At 46.0% G+C, this 17640-nt stretch overlaps 1 long non-coding RNA gene across 1 annotated transcript; it reads right to left on the bottom strand.

Annotated features, from left to right (window-relative positions):
- Nucleotides 1-10174: 10174 nt before the first annotated feature.
- On the bottom strand, nucleotides 10175-15522 carry LOC138844827 (uncharacterized). Its single transcript, XR_011381197.1, has 3 exons — nucleotides 14827-15522; nucleotides 12863-12929; nucleotides 10175-11960 (listed from the first exon to the last, which is right to left on the bottom strand). It is a non-coding gene; the product is annotated as an uncharacterized lncRNA (long non-coding RNA).
- Between the last annotated feature and the right edge of the window lie 2118 nt (nucleotides 15523-17640).

The following is a 17640-nucleotide window of genomic DNA, read 5'->3' on the forward strand; positions in this document are numbered from 1 at the left end:
CTAGGCTCAGATGGCTTCACTAGAAAATTCTACCAAATATTCAAGAGAGAAATAATTCCAATTATACGAGCTATTCTATAAGACTGGAAAAGAGGGAATATGTTCCAATTCATTTAATGCAGCCAGAATTACCTTGCTCCCCAATCCTGACAAGGACAGGATGAGAAAAGCAAACCACATATCAGTCATACTTGTGAACATCCAAACAATATGTGAGCAAATCAAATATAATCATGTAGAAATATTGTATGTTAGAATAACTTGGTCTATCCTAAGACTATTAAATTGATTTAAAACTGAAAAATCAATGAATACAATGTGATAAGTTACATTATGCATTTACCTCATTATCAGAGAATAGAGCCAGGGCAAGGAGATATAAAACATTAGAAAAACAACACTCACGTTAATTGAAGTTAATATTATTAACCGCTTGGAAAGTCCCAAGAATCTTCAAAAAATCATCAGAATTAGTGTGATGTGTAATACATTGTTAGATATAAAACTGTGGACATAAATATCAAATACATCTCTTAATACCAACAAAAAGAGTTTTAAAAAGAGGGATTTTTAAAATATTTTTTAAAAATTCATTTGAAAGGCAGAGTTAGATGACTCACCCCAAATGTGGAGTTAGAAATGTGCCAGGGGATTCCAATTCAATCTCATCAAGGTGGCATGTCCCAGTGCCATCTCACTAGTCCAAGTGATCAATTTCAGTTCACAATTGATCACACTGATAGGTCTAAGAGTCAAAGGGATCACACAGATAAGACTAGTGTCTGCTAATACTAACTGATAGAATCAAAAAGGGAGAGAATGATCCATCATGGGAAGCAGGATACACAGCAGACTAATAGAATGGCAGATGTCCTAACTAGCACTCTGGCCTCAGAATCAGCCCTTAAGGCATTTGGATCTGGCTGAAGAGCCCATGAGAGTATTTTAGGCATGGAAAGCCAAGACACTCTGGAAAAAAAACAAAGACGTAAATGAAAGACCTCTGTGAGTGAGATCCCAGTGGAAAGAACGGGCCATCAAAGAAGGGAGGAGTGAACCTCCACTTTGACTATGACTTTGTCCAAGTAAGACCGAAGTCGGTGAACTCAAAAGGCTTTCATAGCCTTGGCAACTCATGACAAGAGTCTAGGGAGATTACTGACGTCATAAGCAATAGTGTCAATTTGTTAAGTCAACAACAGGAGTCACTGTGCACTTACTCCTCATGTAGGATCTCTGTCCTTAATGTGTTGTTCAATGTGAATTAATGCTATAACTTGTACTCAATCAGTATTTCACCCTTTATGTTCTGTGTGGGTGCAAACTGTTGAAATATTTACTTAATATATACTAAATTGATCTTCTGTATATAAAGATAATTGAAAATGAATCTTGATGTGAATGGAATGGGAGAGGGAGTGGGTGTTGGGAGGATTACAGGTGGGAGGGAAGTTATTGGGGGGGAAAGCCATTGTAATCCATAAGCTGTACTTTGGAAATTTAGACTTGCTAAATAAATGTTTTAAAAAAGGCAGAGTTAGAGAGAGAGAGGAGAGACAGAGATAGATCTCCATGCACTGGTTAACTCCCTAAATGGCCAATGGTCAGAGCTGGGCCAAGCTAAAGCCAGGAGCCCACAGCTTTTTCCACATGTCCCATGTGGGTGCAGGGGCCCAAGAACTTGGGTCACTCTGCTGCTTTCCCAGGTGCATTAGTGGGGAGCTGGATTGGAAGTGGAGCCACAGGGTCTTGAACATGCCCCATATAGGATGCTGGCATCGCAGGCAGGGTCATCCTCTATGCCACAATGTCAGCCCCTAACATGAGATTTTTAAATTGCTATTCATGACAGCATCAGAAATATAAAGTAATATATCTAACAAAAAAAGAAAGACCTTTATAGAGAAAATGATAAACACTATTTAAAAGATAAATAAATATAGAGCCAGATTCTGATGTGAATTAGTCAAATAAGCACTGTAAGAATACCAAGATCCTAAACTCTGTAAGTCCAATGCAATGGAATCTGAAACCCCAAGGTGGTATGGGTGCTCGGTCCAGTGGTTAAAATGCCCATATCTCACCCCACAGGACTTGGGTTCAATACCTGGAACTGAAGTCAAGGAATGCAGACCCTGAAGGCAGTGGTGATGGCTCAAATGGCTGGGTTCCGGCTACTCTCAGGAAACCTGGAATTTGTTCCCAGCTCCTGGCCTGAGCCCCAGATGGTAAGTGAACCAGTAGCTGAAGGGTCTCTCTCTCTCTCTCTCTCTCTCTCTCTCAAAAATAAAATTAAATAAAATCTCAAGATTTAAAAAGTATTTCCCTTGTGTGGGTATGAATATAATTGGACAGGTTGTGTCTACAACACATGTGGAAATAGCATCATCTTGAGGAACTGGGATGCAGAGAGCGGAATTCACTTATGGAGATGTCAAGAATTATTAAATAGTATGTCAAGTAAAAAACAGAGTGTAATTATGGCTAGAACAGAACACACAGCACAAATACGGTTTACGCAGAGAGAGAGCATTATAGAACAGCAGAGAAAGGACAGACTTTTTTAAAAACCGTACTAGAACATGTTCCTTATCTGTAAGGAAAATAAATCAAATTGAATCTTCACATAACAATTTACATAAAAGTCAACTCTAGACAAATTGAACACTTAAGGGAGAAAACAAACAGGAACGTTTTTCGAAAACAAAAAACATACAGTAGAATATCATTTAAGACCAGAATATAGCAAAACATTTCTAAAGTAAGATTTAAAAGCCAAAACTATAAAGGGAAGCTTTGTAAATATCAACTATAATCAAATACAGAACTTCTGAGAGCCGAAGGACAGTATAAAACAGTGAACGACAGCCAACAACCAGGAGAAGACACTTGCAACAAATACAACCGACGAAACTGGATATTCAGAATACAAAGGCTACAAATACAAAAAAGAAATGATCAAAGCTTGAGCATACATATTACAAGAGAGAAAATAAACCAATAAATAGGAAAATGTCAACTTTGTTAGTATTAGGGAAATGCAGGGGCCAGAGCCGTGGCATAGCAGGCTAAGCCACCACCTGCAGCACAGGCATTCCACATGGGCTCCTGTTGGAGACCTGGTTGCTCCATTTCTGATCCAGCTCCCTGCTAACGGCTGGGAAAGCAGTGGAAGGCAGCTTAAGTCCTTGGGCCCCTGCACTCATGTGGGACACCTGGAAGAAGCTCCAGTCTCCTGGCTTCATCTGGCCCAGCTCCAGCCATTGCAGCCATTTGGGGAGTGAACCAGCCCATGGAAGATTTCTCTCTCGCTCTGTCTCTCTTCCTCTCTCTGTAACTCTACCTTTCAAATAAATAAAAAATAAATATTTTTAGAAGAAAATGCAAATTAAAATTATAGTGCAATAGAACTCTGACTGCCAGAAAAGTAAAAAAAAAAAAAATTTAATCTGAAAATAACAAGAATCTAATGATTTTAACATTTATATGCCACTGGAATTTTAAATGGGTACAGCCACTTTGGAAAATAATTTAGCATTTTCTAATAAACTTGAAGATTCATGAGCCCTGTAATTTTGTATCTTTTCTCCCAGGAATAAACCAAGATCAACTCCTGCACACACATGCCAGACCAAAGCACTCACAGTAGCGTTGCTCAGTGATAGCCAACTCTAGCAACAATACAAAAGTCTACCAATTATAAACGAAAATTTAAATTTGTGGCAGTCACTCAATCTAGTTTTTTTTTTTAACTTTTTTTTTTTTTTTTTGACAGGTAGTTATAGAGAATATGAGAGAGACAGAGAGAAAGGTCTTCCTTCCGTTGGTTCACATCCCCTCCCCAAATGGCTGCTACTGCCGGCGCTGAGCCAATCCGAAGCCAGGAGCCAGGTGCTTCTCCTGGTCTCCCACGCTGGTGCAGGGCCCAAGCACTTGGGCCATCCTCCACTGCACTCCCTGGCCACAGCAAAGAGCTGGACTGGAAGAGGAGCAACTAGGATTAGAACCCAGCACCCATATGGGATGCTGGTGCTACAGGCAGAAGATTAACCAAGTGACCATGGCGCCGGCCCCTCAATCTAGTTTTATATAGTAATGAGGTGAGAATTCCAGATACGCACTAGAATCTGGATGAATCCTAAGACATACCATTGACTTTCAAGAGTTACAGAATGCAGTCTGATCCCATTTCTATAAAGTTCCCATATAAGTAAAACGGAACAATTTTAATAGAGAAATAAAAGGCAAAATTTCAAAGAAAAGCAAGGCAATGATTTATACAAAAATCAGGCCAATGTTTTTCTCTGAAGGACGAAAAACCCACGTGATACTTCAAAGGGAATGATAAACGTTTTCCTTAAACCGGGTAGCTAGTATCATTATTTCTTGTATGTCTACATATTTTATAGATCTGTTTTGTTGCTTTTGTTTTGAAAATACTTTCAAAAATCATATACTCTGGGGCCAGTGCTGTGGCACGGCAGGTAAAGCTGCTACCCGCAGTGCTGGCATCCCATATGGGTGCTGGTTCAAGTCCTGGCTGCTCCACTTCCGATCCAGCTCTCTGCCTGGGAAAGCAGTACAAGGTGCTCCAAGTCCTCATGGGAGATCCAGAGGAAGTTCCTGGCTCCTGGCTTCAGATTGGCACAGCTCTGGCCATTGCAGCCAACCGGGGAGTGAACCAGCGCATGGAAGATCTCAATCTCTCTCTCTCTCTCTCTGCCTCTCCTTCTCTCTGTGTAACTCTGACTTTGAAAACTCAATAAATATTTTCTTAAAAAATCATATACTCTCCCAAACAGTCATTTATTTTATTATTTATTTGAGAGTTACAGAGAGAGAGCTCTCATTTGCTCTTCACTTATCAAATGCCCACAACAGGCAGGGTTGGGCTTAGGCTGGGCCAGGCCAAAGCCGGGAGCCAGATACACCTTCCAGGTCTCCCATGCGGGTGGCAGGGAATGCAGTAACTGAGTTATCACCCAGGTCTGCATTAGCAGGAGGCTGGAGTCAGGAGTCAGAGCTGGGAACCGGGCCCGGGCACTGTGTAAGGGACACAGGCGGACTAGCCACTCTGCAAAATGCTTACCCACAAGCAGAAAATCTCCACTGGGGAATTTCAAGCTTTCTAAGCATTTGTGCAAGAGGTTGGAGAGAGATTCCAGGGGCCTTCCTGCCCTCGAGCTGGGGGGCCTGGGCATGGAGGCCTGGCTAGAGATAGAGGTAGTCTCTTTGACTTTCCTGTTTTCTTTGAAAATGTAGAGTTCAGATAAACCCCCAACTTCCTCCTGCCACTTGCAGACATCTCTTCAAGGCCATACTGGCCCATGCACTCCACCCTTTTTCAATGAACAGAATTCACGCCCACAAACATTTGCCAGGAGTAAATGGAAAGCCCTCAAATCCAATGCCATGCAGTCCTGCGGGCTTGCCCAGACCTCTTCCCTCTGGCCTGCTGGCTTTCCTGGTTCTTCAGACTCCCTCATTTTGGCCCAGTTCCTCGGCTCTCAGTTTGTTTGGCTCCAGGGATGAGTGGTCTTGTTGGGCCAACTGCTCCAGCTTCACCCTCAGCTATCTCTCCAGAGCCCGTTTGCTAAAATCCATTCTCAAACCTCACGCACCATGCCCACACATGGTAGGGACAAGGCTGGCTTCCTCATGCACCCCCTCCCCACCCCAAATACCCGGAGGAGAGGAGGTCAGAGCGGAGCACTCGCTTCACATTCGCTCCGGTTTCCTGCTCTCCCACTAGCCCCAGCCTTGCACCTGTGCCAGCATTCCCCATTCAAACCCTGTTGACATTAGCAAGTTCAATACTCGCACTGGGACGTTCCAAACAACGGAAAAACTCTTCAGAGAAATTGATGATTGTTTCACTTTTAGCTCGAGCTTGGGGTCGGACAGGCATTCCTGAGAATCCATTCAGGACACCACCTGATGGGAGCTTTTCCTCTCATAGTTCAAAATGTTCCTCGCGGAAGGCCCTTGCACTTCACAGCCTGCCACCCAAGGAACTTGTTGCTACAACACAAACTCCCAAACCATGGAAACTGGACTGGCCAGGCCCAAAGCTGAACCATACACACAGCACAAAAATCAAGTTGCCTTAATCTCGCATTTTTGGCTCATTTTTCCTAGCCACATCCTAAAACCAAATGGATTCAATTACTAGATGAAAAATAAATTCCATCCGTGGGAACGGTTGCTATTGTCACAGAAACATTTTCCTGCCGTATCTAGGAAGAGATGAAGTCACTGTTTTAGGATAAAAGGATCAGACTTCAATTCCTGCCCCGCACAGAAAAATGGAGCAGGTAACCTCATTAGCCTGCTGATTAAAAGGTCTCTCATTAGTTTAAATTGGGTTTTAAAATCCCCAATCCAGGAGGCTCTTTCTGAAAAACAATCTGAAAATGCGTATTTAAAGTCTTTCAAATGTGTGTAGTTGTGCCCAGCCTCTCAAATTCTGGGGATAATTAAGAAAGCATGCAGATTTATCTGCAAAGATATTTAATGCTGCATTACTTTTAACAATGAAGGAGGAAAAAAACATTTAGATGTCCAACATAGTAAATTGATTAAATAAATTACTACATAGTAGAACTGCTCTTTAAATCCCAAATAGCCCTCAAGACTAAACCACAGCTCCCCATTTTTTCCTACAATCCTATTGTCTGGCGCCCCAGCACACTGAGTGCACCCAGCCTGGAGGTTCTTGTTCCGTCACCCACACACGGACACTCCCACCAATTGAGCCGGACACTCACCAAGAATCAGTGTGTTTGTTCCTGAAGCTCGTGCTGCTCGTGTATTTTATTGTAATTATGTAATTTGATTTAAATCATATGTACACCAATGAAGTGACAAAAGAGAGGTTTTTCTTTCTCTGGAAATGAGATTGAAAGTGTTAGACTAAATAAAGTTGAACTGCAACAAACAATAACAAAGGCTGTTGAGGTAGATGGCCACAAACAATAATATGATGTAAGGGGGAAAGGTAATGATAAATTTTTCTCTGGACTGGTAAATCAATGTAGATTTAATCTAAGATAATGGTGGTTAAGAATTCTGATGAGGTTAAATATGAAAGGATCCAACTGGATATTTATATGATAGAGTACTTGTCAGTTATTAAAAATGATGATCTAGAAAAACAGATGCTGAAATAGAAATACATCTGTGGCACATTTATTGTACAACTCAGTAATAGAACATACAACAGATGTTCCTGATTTTGTTTAAAAGTGTTATATTTATACATAAGAAAAACACTTGAAGGATAGACTATAAACGGTTATAAGGAGTTATCTCTAGGTGATAATTAATTAACTAATGTATTTGTTTGAAGGGCAGAGAGACAGAGAAATCTATCACCTACCGGTTCTTTGATTCAAATGCCTGAGACAGTCAGGGCTGGGCCAGGCTAATGCCTGGAGCCCAGAAAGCAATCTCGTATGTGTGGCAGAGACCTAACTATGTAAGCCCTCATTGGCTATTTCCAGGATGCGTATTAGCAGGAAGTTCGAACTGGAAGCCAGCGTCAGGACTTGAACCTGGGTACGCCAATATGGGATATGGGCATCCCAGGAGGTGTCTTACCCACCAGGCCAAACACCCATTCCTCGGGTGACCATTATGGGCATCTGTGGCTTGGCTACAGACTACCACATGACGGTATGCAACAGGGGACAGGTACGCCAGTCCAGATGCCCATATCAGAGCGCCTGGGTTCAATGCTTGGCTCCATCTCCTGTTTGCAGCTGATGGCTCAAGAAGAGGGAGTCTCTGTCACCCATGTGGGAGACCTGGACTGAGTTTCTGGTCCCAGCTTGAGCCCCAGGCCATTGTGGACATTTGGGCAGTGAATAAACAGACAGAAGCTCTCTCTCCCTCTTTCCCTATCCCTCTACCTCTCAAATAATGAAGAAAAATAAAAAAAGGAAAGAAACCTGAACCTCCATCTACAGAGGGGACAGACGGACACAACTGTAACAGAGCAGGCTAATCAGACAGGAGATGGCAAGAAGGCTGTGCTCTGGTGTCTCCTTCCACTTTCATTTCCCAGGAATGGGCCCGGGAGCATCCTGGCCATAGTTCTCAACAACAGTCATAGTATTCATTACTCATTTTTCTTGAAGCTGTTTTTTTTTTTATATTTTTAAGATTTGTTTATTTCAAAGGCAGAGTTACAGAGAAAGAAGAAAAGATAGAGAGAGAAATCTTCCATCTGTTGGTTTGTTGCTCAAATGGCTACATCAGCCAGGGCAGGGCAAGGCTGAAGCCAGGAGCCAGGAACTTCTTCTGGGTCTCCCATGTGGGTGCAGGGGGCCAAGCATTTGGACCATCCTCCACTGCTTTCCCAGGTGCATTTTAGCAGGGAACTGGATGTGAAGTGGAGCAGCTGGGACTGGAACTGGCCCATATGGGATGCTGGTGTCTCAGGGGTGCTTGGATGGGGTTCCTGGGTCCTGGCCCAGCTCCGACTCTTACAGCCATTTGGACAGTGAACCAATGGATGAAAGATTCTCTCTCTCTCTCTCTCTCTCTCTTTAGATGTTTCTCTAACTCTGCCTCTCAAGTAAATAAATAATGATAATTCTATAAAACCTCCTAAATTTCACAGGAATTAAATTACCTCATAGGAATATATGAGTTAACATATATAAAATTGCAATAGTATTGCCTAACACATAGTAAGCACTCACTCAACGTCAGTTTCCATCCATTATGTGTGTATGAACACTTATAACATACAAGCCTCTATCTTGTATTTCATACAAACATGTTAGTGTCTGCAAATGACTAAACTCTGCTTACTAGTTACCATGGGGAAAAAAGATAAATAGTAATAGAACTCTTCAATTATACCATAAATACAGTTATAAGTAATACAACTCTTCATTTATACCATAATTCTAAACTGTCATTTTATTTCATGTCCTAAGTACAGCAGTTATTAGATATACCACTATTCTCTGAAATTAGATTAACACGTTCCCATGTTGCAAACCTTTATTCAATCTACTCAAGTTTCTAACAGTCTGCGATCAAGCACTAATCGGTAACTAAACCAATATTGCTGGCACACCCGAAGCATTAACAGAGAGAAATCCACAGTTCCCCATTTTCATAGTCCCCTATATTTTTGCTTTATATAAGAAAACTTCTCATTTCTACTCAAGTCAAGCCCAAGCTAAAGTTTATTTGGTGAGAGGCAACCAATAACATAAGTATAACTGGAATAAAAAATACAAAGAAAACAGCTCTCATAGGTAGGGAAATACTCTGGGATACACACTTATGTAGCACTTACGTATCACAAGTTTGACTAAACCTGAAGCAAAGGGAGACACTGCTCAGGCTATTGGGACATAATCACTTTGAGTCATTTCAAATCATTCACCAGGATCAGTTAAGGGAGGAACAATATCTGACAGCCTAACTCCAGTACCTACTGGTCCTCAGAAGCAATCAAGTTAGAGTTTGGAACTAATATTCTAGTGAACAGCTGTTTTTCTACCCCAGACTAGTATTTCAAATTTTATCTAGATTAGTAAGGATTCACTAGGCATTTCATGAACCTACTAATGGATTCAGAACATTCAGAGGGTGGCTAATTTCTAGAATAGGGCAAAGTAGAAGATTTAACATTTATCAAGTGCCTAATTGAGGAGTCTTGCAAAAAAATTCATGGCAGGAAGGAGTAGGCATTTGTCCTAGTGGTTAAAGTGCCACCAGTTAAGAAGCCAGCATCCCATAGCTGGGCGCATGAGTGCAACGTCTGCCTCTAACTTTGGACTCCAACTTCTGGCCAGTGCAGATCATGGGAGGCAGCAGTGACGACTCGGGTAGTTGGGTTCTTGCCAGCCACATGGGAAGCCTGGGTTGGGTTCCCAGCTTGTGGCTTTGGCCTCAGCCCATAACCACTGCTGTAAGCATTTGGGGAGTGAATGAGTGGATGAGATCGATCAATCTCTCTCTCTCCCTCTCCCTCCCTCCTGCCCTCCCTTCTTCCCTTCCTCTCTTCCTCCTCCTCCTCCTTCCCTCTGTCCTTCCCTCTCAAATAAATAAATAAATTAGAATGTTAAAAATATTTCCTGGAAAATATACATTGTGAAAAAAAATTCTACATGGATTTCAAACATTTTTTGCATGAAAATAAACTTACATTTCATTCCATGAACTTTTGGAAGCCACCTCATAGTTTCCAATGACTGTGAGGGATGAACGACGAACTGCCAATAGTCTCTGGATGAAGACGCCTGGCAGATGAGTGTGGGAAATGCAGAGAGAGGGACAGAACTAACGCAAGAAGACTTTAGAAAGTTCGTATTAAACACCTATTATGAAAAAACTATTCATGGACTTCCAAAACATTTTGCACCAAAATAAACTGATCTTTTCATTTTCCACAAACGTTTGGAAGTCGTTTCCCATGAAGGAGAAGGAAGACCTGCTGTAACACTGGAGGAAGGCAGAGGGGGAGTTTCCTGCCTCCAGAGGGAGGCGAGGGTCAAATTTCAAGAGCAGAGTTAGGGCGGGGCATCAGCAGAAGACAGCCTATGGCATCGGCTGGCCCAGGGGACAATGACTTTGCCAGGAGCACTGTGCCAGCTGCTCGGAGTCTAGGGTGTGCCTATTTAGGGTGGGGACAGGTGAGTGTGTGGGAAACTGAACCAGAGCATTGGACTGCTGGAGCTTGGGCTGTGCTCTGTAGACACGGGGGAGCTACTGACTCCTTTTAAACCAAGGATGGAGCAGACCCCAGGTTTGGGGCACGCTTGTTGGCAGCAGTGGGTAGAAGGGTTTGGAATCAGGGCACCCTAGAGACCAGTAAGAAGGTTATAGGATCTATTGTTTCTGGTGGACATTCTTTTGAGAGTAGTTCAAAAACTTCATGGAAAAAAAGGAATTCAAAGATAAATGTTTGAGGCCGGTGCTGTAGCATAGTGGGTAAAGCCACTGCACTCACATGGGAAACCTGGAAGAAGCTCCAGGCTCTTGGCTTCTGCCTGGCCCAACTCTGGCTGTTGTAGCCATCTGGGGAGTGAACCAATGGATGGAAGATTCTCTCTCTCTCTTTCTCTCTTTCTGTGTGTGTGTGTGTGTGTGTGTGTAATTCTGTCTTTCAAATATATAAATCTTCAAAGATAAATTTATTTTAGTGCAAAAATGTTTGAAATCTCTGCACATGAAGGTTCCTCAAAAACTTCATGGTAAACACACATGAAAGCATGAGTTTCATAAAGTTTTTGTACCAAAATAATTTCTCTTTTTTTGTTTAAATATTTATCTATTTATTTGGAAGATAAAGTTACAAAGAGAGGGAGACACACACACAGTCTTCCATCTGCTGGTTCACTCCCCAAATGGCTACAACAGCCAGGGCTATGCCAGGCTGAAGCCAAAAGGCAGAAGCTTCATCCGGGTCTTTCACATGGGTGCAGGGGCCCAAAGACTTGAGCCATATTCTGCTGCTTTCCCAGGCCATGAGCAGGGAGCTGGATCAGAATTGGAACAGCTGGGACTCAAACCAGCATCCACAGGGGATGCCAGTGCTGTAGGTAGCACTGTGCCACAGCGCTGGCCCTGAATATGTTTTTCTTATACAGATGAGAATATTCTCAAAGAATATTCTTTGAGAACTTGTTCATTGATGCAAACCTATCATTCATTTAAAAAAAAGATTTATTTATTTATTTGAAAGTCAGAGTTACACAGAGAGGAGAGGCAGAGAGGGAGAGGGAGAGGGAGGGAGGGAGAGAGGGAGAGAGGGAGAGAGGGAGAGAGGGAGAGAGGGAGAGAGAGGTCTTCCATCTGCTGGTTCACTCCCCAGATGGCCACAATGGCTGGAGGTGCACCGATCCAAGGCCAGGAGCTTCTTCCGGGTCTCCCACATGGGTGCAGGGGCCCAAGGACTTCAGCCATCTTCCACTGCTATCCCAGACGACAGCAGAGAACTGGATCAGAAGAGGAGCAGCCGGGACTAGAATCAGCATCTATATGGGATGCCTGCGCTTCAAGCTAGGGCTTTAACCCACTGTGCCTCAGTGCCGCCCCCCCTCCTTTTTCTGCTACTAACTTTTGAATAAAGGCAAAAAAATTACTGATAAAAACTGCTTTTTCCCCCCACAATCATCCTTGATACACACACAACTCAAACTTGGCAAGTATTTCCAAATTTCTTTAAGCTGTGAGTTTGACCTGCACGATCACGAGGATCCGAGGGAAGAGCGCCTGGGCTGGCTTGTTGATCCCTCCCCGCCGAGGGCCTAAGCCACAGGCACACTCCGAAAAGGGCCTTGCAGCTTGAACTGTGTCCGGGCCCATTGCTCACTCTGTCCACTGCTGGGAACTCCATCCTATGCCTCCGATTCCTTCCTGATTTATACAGGCATGAGCAAGTGTGTTCGATGCCAGCACACTGAGCAGCCCACTGGGATCTGTGTTCTAGGCTCCTCTGAGAGCCTTCTCTGCACCTCTCTGATGGAGAGGTGAGCCTGATCTCCCCTGTTCAGGTCCCAGGCCCCCCCACCATATAGCCATAACAAGAGGCAACCTACACCCAGGGGCTTCAGGACCGACCTGGCCAAGGATGAACCCTTCGGCTCTTCCCATGATGTGGCTTCACACTCAGCCCCAACGCAGGGACTCAGATGAGTCCCTATGCACAACTGTAACTGAAAATTGGGTCTGCAGAGGGGAGCCAGCATTGTGGCGCAGTGGGTTAAGTCAAAGGCTGCGATGCAGGCATCCCATGTGAGTGCAGGTTTAAGTCTCAGCTGTTCCACTTCCTATCCAGCGCCCTGCTGGATAGGAAAGCAGTGGCGAACGGCCCAAGTGCTTGGGCCCTGGTACCCACCTGGGAGACCCGGATGGAGTTTCTGGCTCCTGGCTCTGCCTGTCCCAGCCCCAGCTGTTGCAGTCACCTGGGGAGTGAACCAGCAAATGGAAGATTGATCTCTCTCTCTGTCTCTCTCCCTCTCCTGCTCTGTGTGTATGCATGCGTAACTGCCTTTCAGATAAATAAATCTTTAAAAAGAGAAGGAAAAGAAAAACAGGCTCTCGTCATGCTGATTAGTAAGGCCCTGTGGCTTGCCAAGGTACCTATTAGTGTCCAATTTGTCACCACGTCTGGCTGACTAACTCGGCCTTCAGCTCTGCAAATACAAGACTCTGACTCACCTGAAGGGTAATGATCAGGAGGCCAGAACGCCTACCTGGGAAAGTGCTTTGATGAGCAGGGACACTCGCCCCTGAGTCTGAGCACTGCCCGGCCTGGATGTGCCTATCCTGGATGTGCCCCAAGACAGAGCTCAGGGGACCGGCGCTGTGGCTTAGCAGGTAACGCCTCCGCCTGTGGTGCTGGCATCCTACACCGGCACCAGTGCAAATCCTGGCTACTGCAGTTCCAATCCAGCTCTCTGCTGTGGCCTGGGAAAGCAGTAGAAGATGGCCCAAGTCCTTGGGCCCCTGCACCCAGAAGAAGCTCCTGGCTCCTGGCTTCAGATTGTCACAGTTCCAGCCATTGTGGCCATTTGGGGAGTGAACCAGTAGATAGAAAATCTCTCTCTGTATGTTTCTCCCTCTCTCTGTAACTCTAACACTCAAATAAAATCTTTTAAAAAAGATTTGAGAGGCAGAATTACAGACAGTGAGAGGGAGAGACAGAGAGGTCGGTCTTCCATCCGTTGGTTCGTACCCCAGATGGACGCAATGGCCGGAGCTGCGCCGATCCAAAGCCAGGAGCCAGGAGGCTGTTCCTGGTCTCCCAGTGGGTGCAGGGGCCCAAGCACTTGGGTCATCTTCTACTGCTTTCCCAGGCCACAGCAGAGTGCTGGATCAGAAGAGGAGCAGCCAGGACTAGAACTGGCACCCTTATGGGAAGCTGGCACCGCAGGTGGAGGATTAACCTGCTGCGCCACACGGCTGGCCCCAATAAATAAAATCTTTAAAGAGAGAGAGAGAGAGAGAGACTGAGCTCGGCATAGAGGTGGCTCGTGAGCCTGGAGCTCGAGGCAGCTGCGGCGCACCCCCAGATTGTCACGATAAACAGTACCTCTTGCAGGTCAGAGGCCACAGAGCACATGGCTCACATCTTCAGGAAAACACGAAGAATTCACTGACAAAACGAAGAGGAAAGAAATCTGCCAAACATCTCGTTTCCTGCTATCTCGCCAGATGGTTATGAATCATCTGAAAAATCCCTTCCACCTCCGTGAACAAGTACTCGCTGGTATTTATGAAGCAGCAGGACAGCCGTGACTATGTACACAGAAGAAACTTCTCGGCCACAGAACACGGTTCTGGTGCACGCAGGAGCATATAGGATATGCAAACCTCTGTCTTCCCAGCTTATCTGAATAAGAGGCATTAAACAGGGATGAATGACCCAACAAAGACCAGTGGGATGTCAGGGGCTAGCGGCCACCACGCTACAGAAAAGAGGTTGCAAGAAACAGGTATGGAACTTGGCCACTGTGGTTTCACTCACTTATGTAGAAACAACCAGAAACATTTGTGTTAGAGCTTTGGGAAGAAAAAAACAAACGCTCTTCTGGAGGAGGCAAACAGAAAAGGAAGAAGGAAAGGAGAGGAGGAGGCGAAGGTTGGATGGATTCCTTGCTTGCCGAGGTACCCAAGCGCTATGGACAAACAAAGAAGGCTCTGCTGTGGCTTCGTGCGCTGCACCTGCCCCTTCTGGGAGCCGAGAGCGAGGCCCTGGGCGTCCCCAGCCTCAGAGGGGAGCGTCGCCCTCTGGCAAAGTCAAGTGCAGAAGGTTCTGGCTCTGTCCTGTTTGGCCGCCCGACAAGAATGTTCACTTACAGATCCCAAGTTCTCCTGAGTCCAGCGGGCAGGTTCTGAGGATCACAAACAAACGCAGGAGGCCTCCCCTCCCTGCGCCCGCCCTCCGGCTCAGGCTGTGACCTGCTTTTTCGAGCACTCGGGGTGAAGCCCAGACTCGTTCCAAAGAGGGCTCTCTGGGAAGGAGACAGAGCCAGCAGGAGGCTGCAGGCATGAGCCCAGCAGCGCCTCCCACAGGCCACGGCAGCCTGGTTGGACTGACAGAGCCCGGAGCTCCGGAGTCAGCTGCTCACTGGTGCTCCCCGTCTCAGGAGAATCACACACACACACACACACACACACACACACACACACACACACAGCTGGGAGGGAGCCCGAGACGGCTCTACAGAAGGCAGGCCGCTCAGCTTGGGCCAGGTCGGCTCACCCGAGGCACAACGGTTGGCAGAAGAGTTGGGATTATATACTAGGAATGGGACTCTCATTTAGAATATTTTTCCAACCTACAGAATGTATGATATAAATCAGAGGTGATAACCTCAACCCAGCTCTTCTTCAAGAGCTGAGAAAGCCGGGGCATTGGGGGTGGTACAAACGAGGGGAGACAACTTTCTGTCACTACACAGACACCTCTTCGACACAGATTGGACATGCTCGATACAATAATATGCCATCCGCACGGACTTGCTTGACCTGAACAGCAAGTTCAAATGCCAAGGTGAGTGGAGAAGGGGGAGGGAGGGCACAGGAAGTGAAAAGATTCAACTCTTTCTTGGGACAGGAGTTTGGCACCTCGCTCCCTTTTGAACAATGGAGCCACTGTGTAACCCTCACACCTCCCAGGAGAGGAGAAACCCAGGAGGCCCCCTCCTCTGAACCCACGGGGCTGCTTCCTCCATTCCCCAGGGGCTCCTGGCCCTGGGGGTTCCCTGTGGGAAGTGCTTGGAAACCACTTGCATTCACTGTCCCTGTGTCCTGCCCTTGCTTTTACTTAATTACAGGAAGCAGCCAGAGGACAGCTGGAGGCTCTCTGTGTCTTGCTTTGTTATGAAAAAGAAGGTTTGTAAACAGAGCTTAAGGGCCTTCCTGGGAAGGAGCCAACTACCTCACGCCAACCAGGAGACAGAGAATTATTTGCACACCAAGCAGAGAGCCCCCAAACTAACAATAGATGGTTCTGGAACCCTATCTTACACCAACCCTGACAATGTGTCAGAGTCACCTCTGGAATTGAAAACTGTTGGTAATTACATGAAAATGTAAAAGTTACAGATTCTTCCAGAAAACATGATCATTAGAAACAGGATGACAGTTCAGGTTATGGACAGGCACTGCCTGTCTGAGTTATTTCTTCCCATAACCTGAGCCCCTTAACACGACCTGGGAACCAATGTACATGAGCTGAGAGTGGCCTTGGCCCACAGGTCACGTGTCCCCCTCCCCCCTACATCCCCTTCAGTGGAGCACCCACTGCATTGGTCTGGTGCTTGAAGCACTTACCCAAGGGGTCCCTTCGCAGTTCAGCATTCTTATCCCTAAGAAGCACCCATGGGAGGGGCCCATCATGGTCATGGGCTGAAGCTTGTCTCCCCCAATTCAGACCCTTTAGTCCTAACCTGCAGGATCTCAGCATGTGATGGTGAGTGCAGAAAGGGTCTCTAATTAAGACAAGGTCACTGGGTGGACCCTGATCCCACATGACCGGTGTCCTGCTAGAGGAGGATATGAGGGCACAGCCATGCAGAGAGGGAGGGCCATGCCACGACGCGGGGAGAAGACAGCCAGCTGGAAGCCAACGGGAGACGCCTCACAAGAACTCAACTCCACTCACACCTCGGTCTTGGTCTCCCAAGCTTCGAGAAGAGAAACGTCTTCATCTGAGTCACCCCGTCTGCAGGACCCAGGGCAGCCCTAGCAAACTAACACACGGGCTACTGGCACTTGAACATGAATTACCGAGTTGTCTTGGAGAAAGGGGACTGAGTGGCAGACAGGGAGGGAAGAGAAACCATGGTAGTCGGGACGGCCCCCGCCCTGGATTTCAGCTCCAGTCCTGTACTGATCAGCCAGCTCTGAGAGGAAGCGTCCTCGTCCACCCAAGGGAGGGACAGACACATACAAGGGAGGGACAGACACACACAAAAGCAGGAGGGGACAGGGAGTTCCTTCTATTTCCCAAGATCTTGGGAGAAGATGCCTTGCTTTTCCTTCCCACAGATGTCAGCTGGGGACCAGCCTTGGAATCATACTTCAGACGTGAGGGCAAGTTTCTTCAGTCATCTTTTCTTCTATCGAATGTCCATCCTTGCAAGAGGGACCACTATTTTTTTTAAGATTTTATTTATTTGAGAGGTATAGTTACAGACAGAGAGAGGGAGAGACACACACAGGGAGATTTTCTATCTGCTGATTCACTTCCCAAATGGTCTCAGTGGCCCGGAGCTGAGCTGATCCAATGCCAGGAGTCAGGAGCTTCCTTCGGGTCTCCCACAAGGGTGCAGGGGCCCAAGAACTCGGGCCATATTCCACTGCTTTCCCAGGTCATAGCAGAGAGCAGGATCGGAAGAGGAGCAGCTGGGACAAGAACCAGTGCTCATATGAGATGCTGGCACGGCAAGTGGAGGCTTAGCTACTACGCCACAGCGCCAGCCCCTAGGTTCCACTGCTGATGAAAGGAACATTTTCCAAGGACAACTTCAGGCACGAACTCAGAACCCTGGAGCAGTCCTTCCTTCCTCCAGTGATTTTGAATGGAGTCTCCCTTCCAAACTCGCCTGTGTGTGTCCAAGAAACCTAGATTTCCGCTTCTCCACTGGACCCTATGGGAGTAGGTGA

Source organism: Oryctolagus cuniculus, chromosome 12, assembly GCF_964237555.1.
Source record: "Oryctolagus cuniculus chromosome 12, mOryCun1.1, whole genome shotgun sequence".
Classification (NCBI taxonomy): domain Eukaryota; kingdom Metazoa; phylum Chordata; class Mammalia; order Lagomorpha; family Leporidae; genus Oryctolagus; species Oryctolagus cuniculus.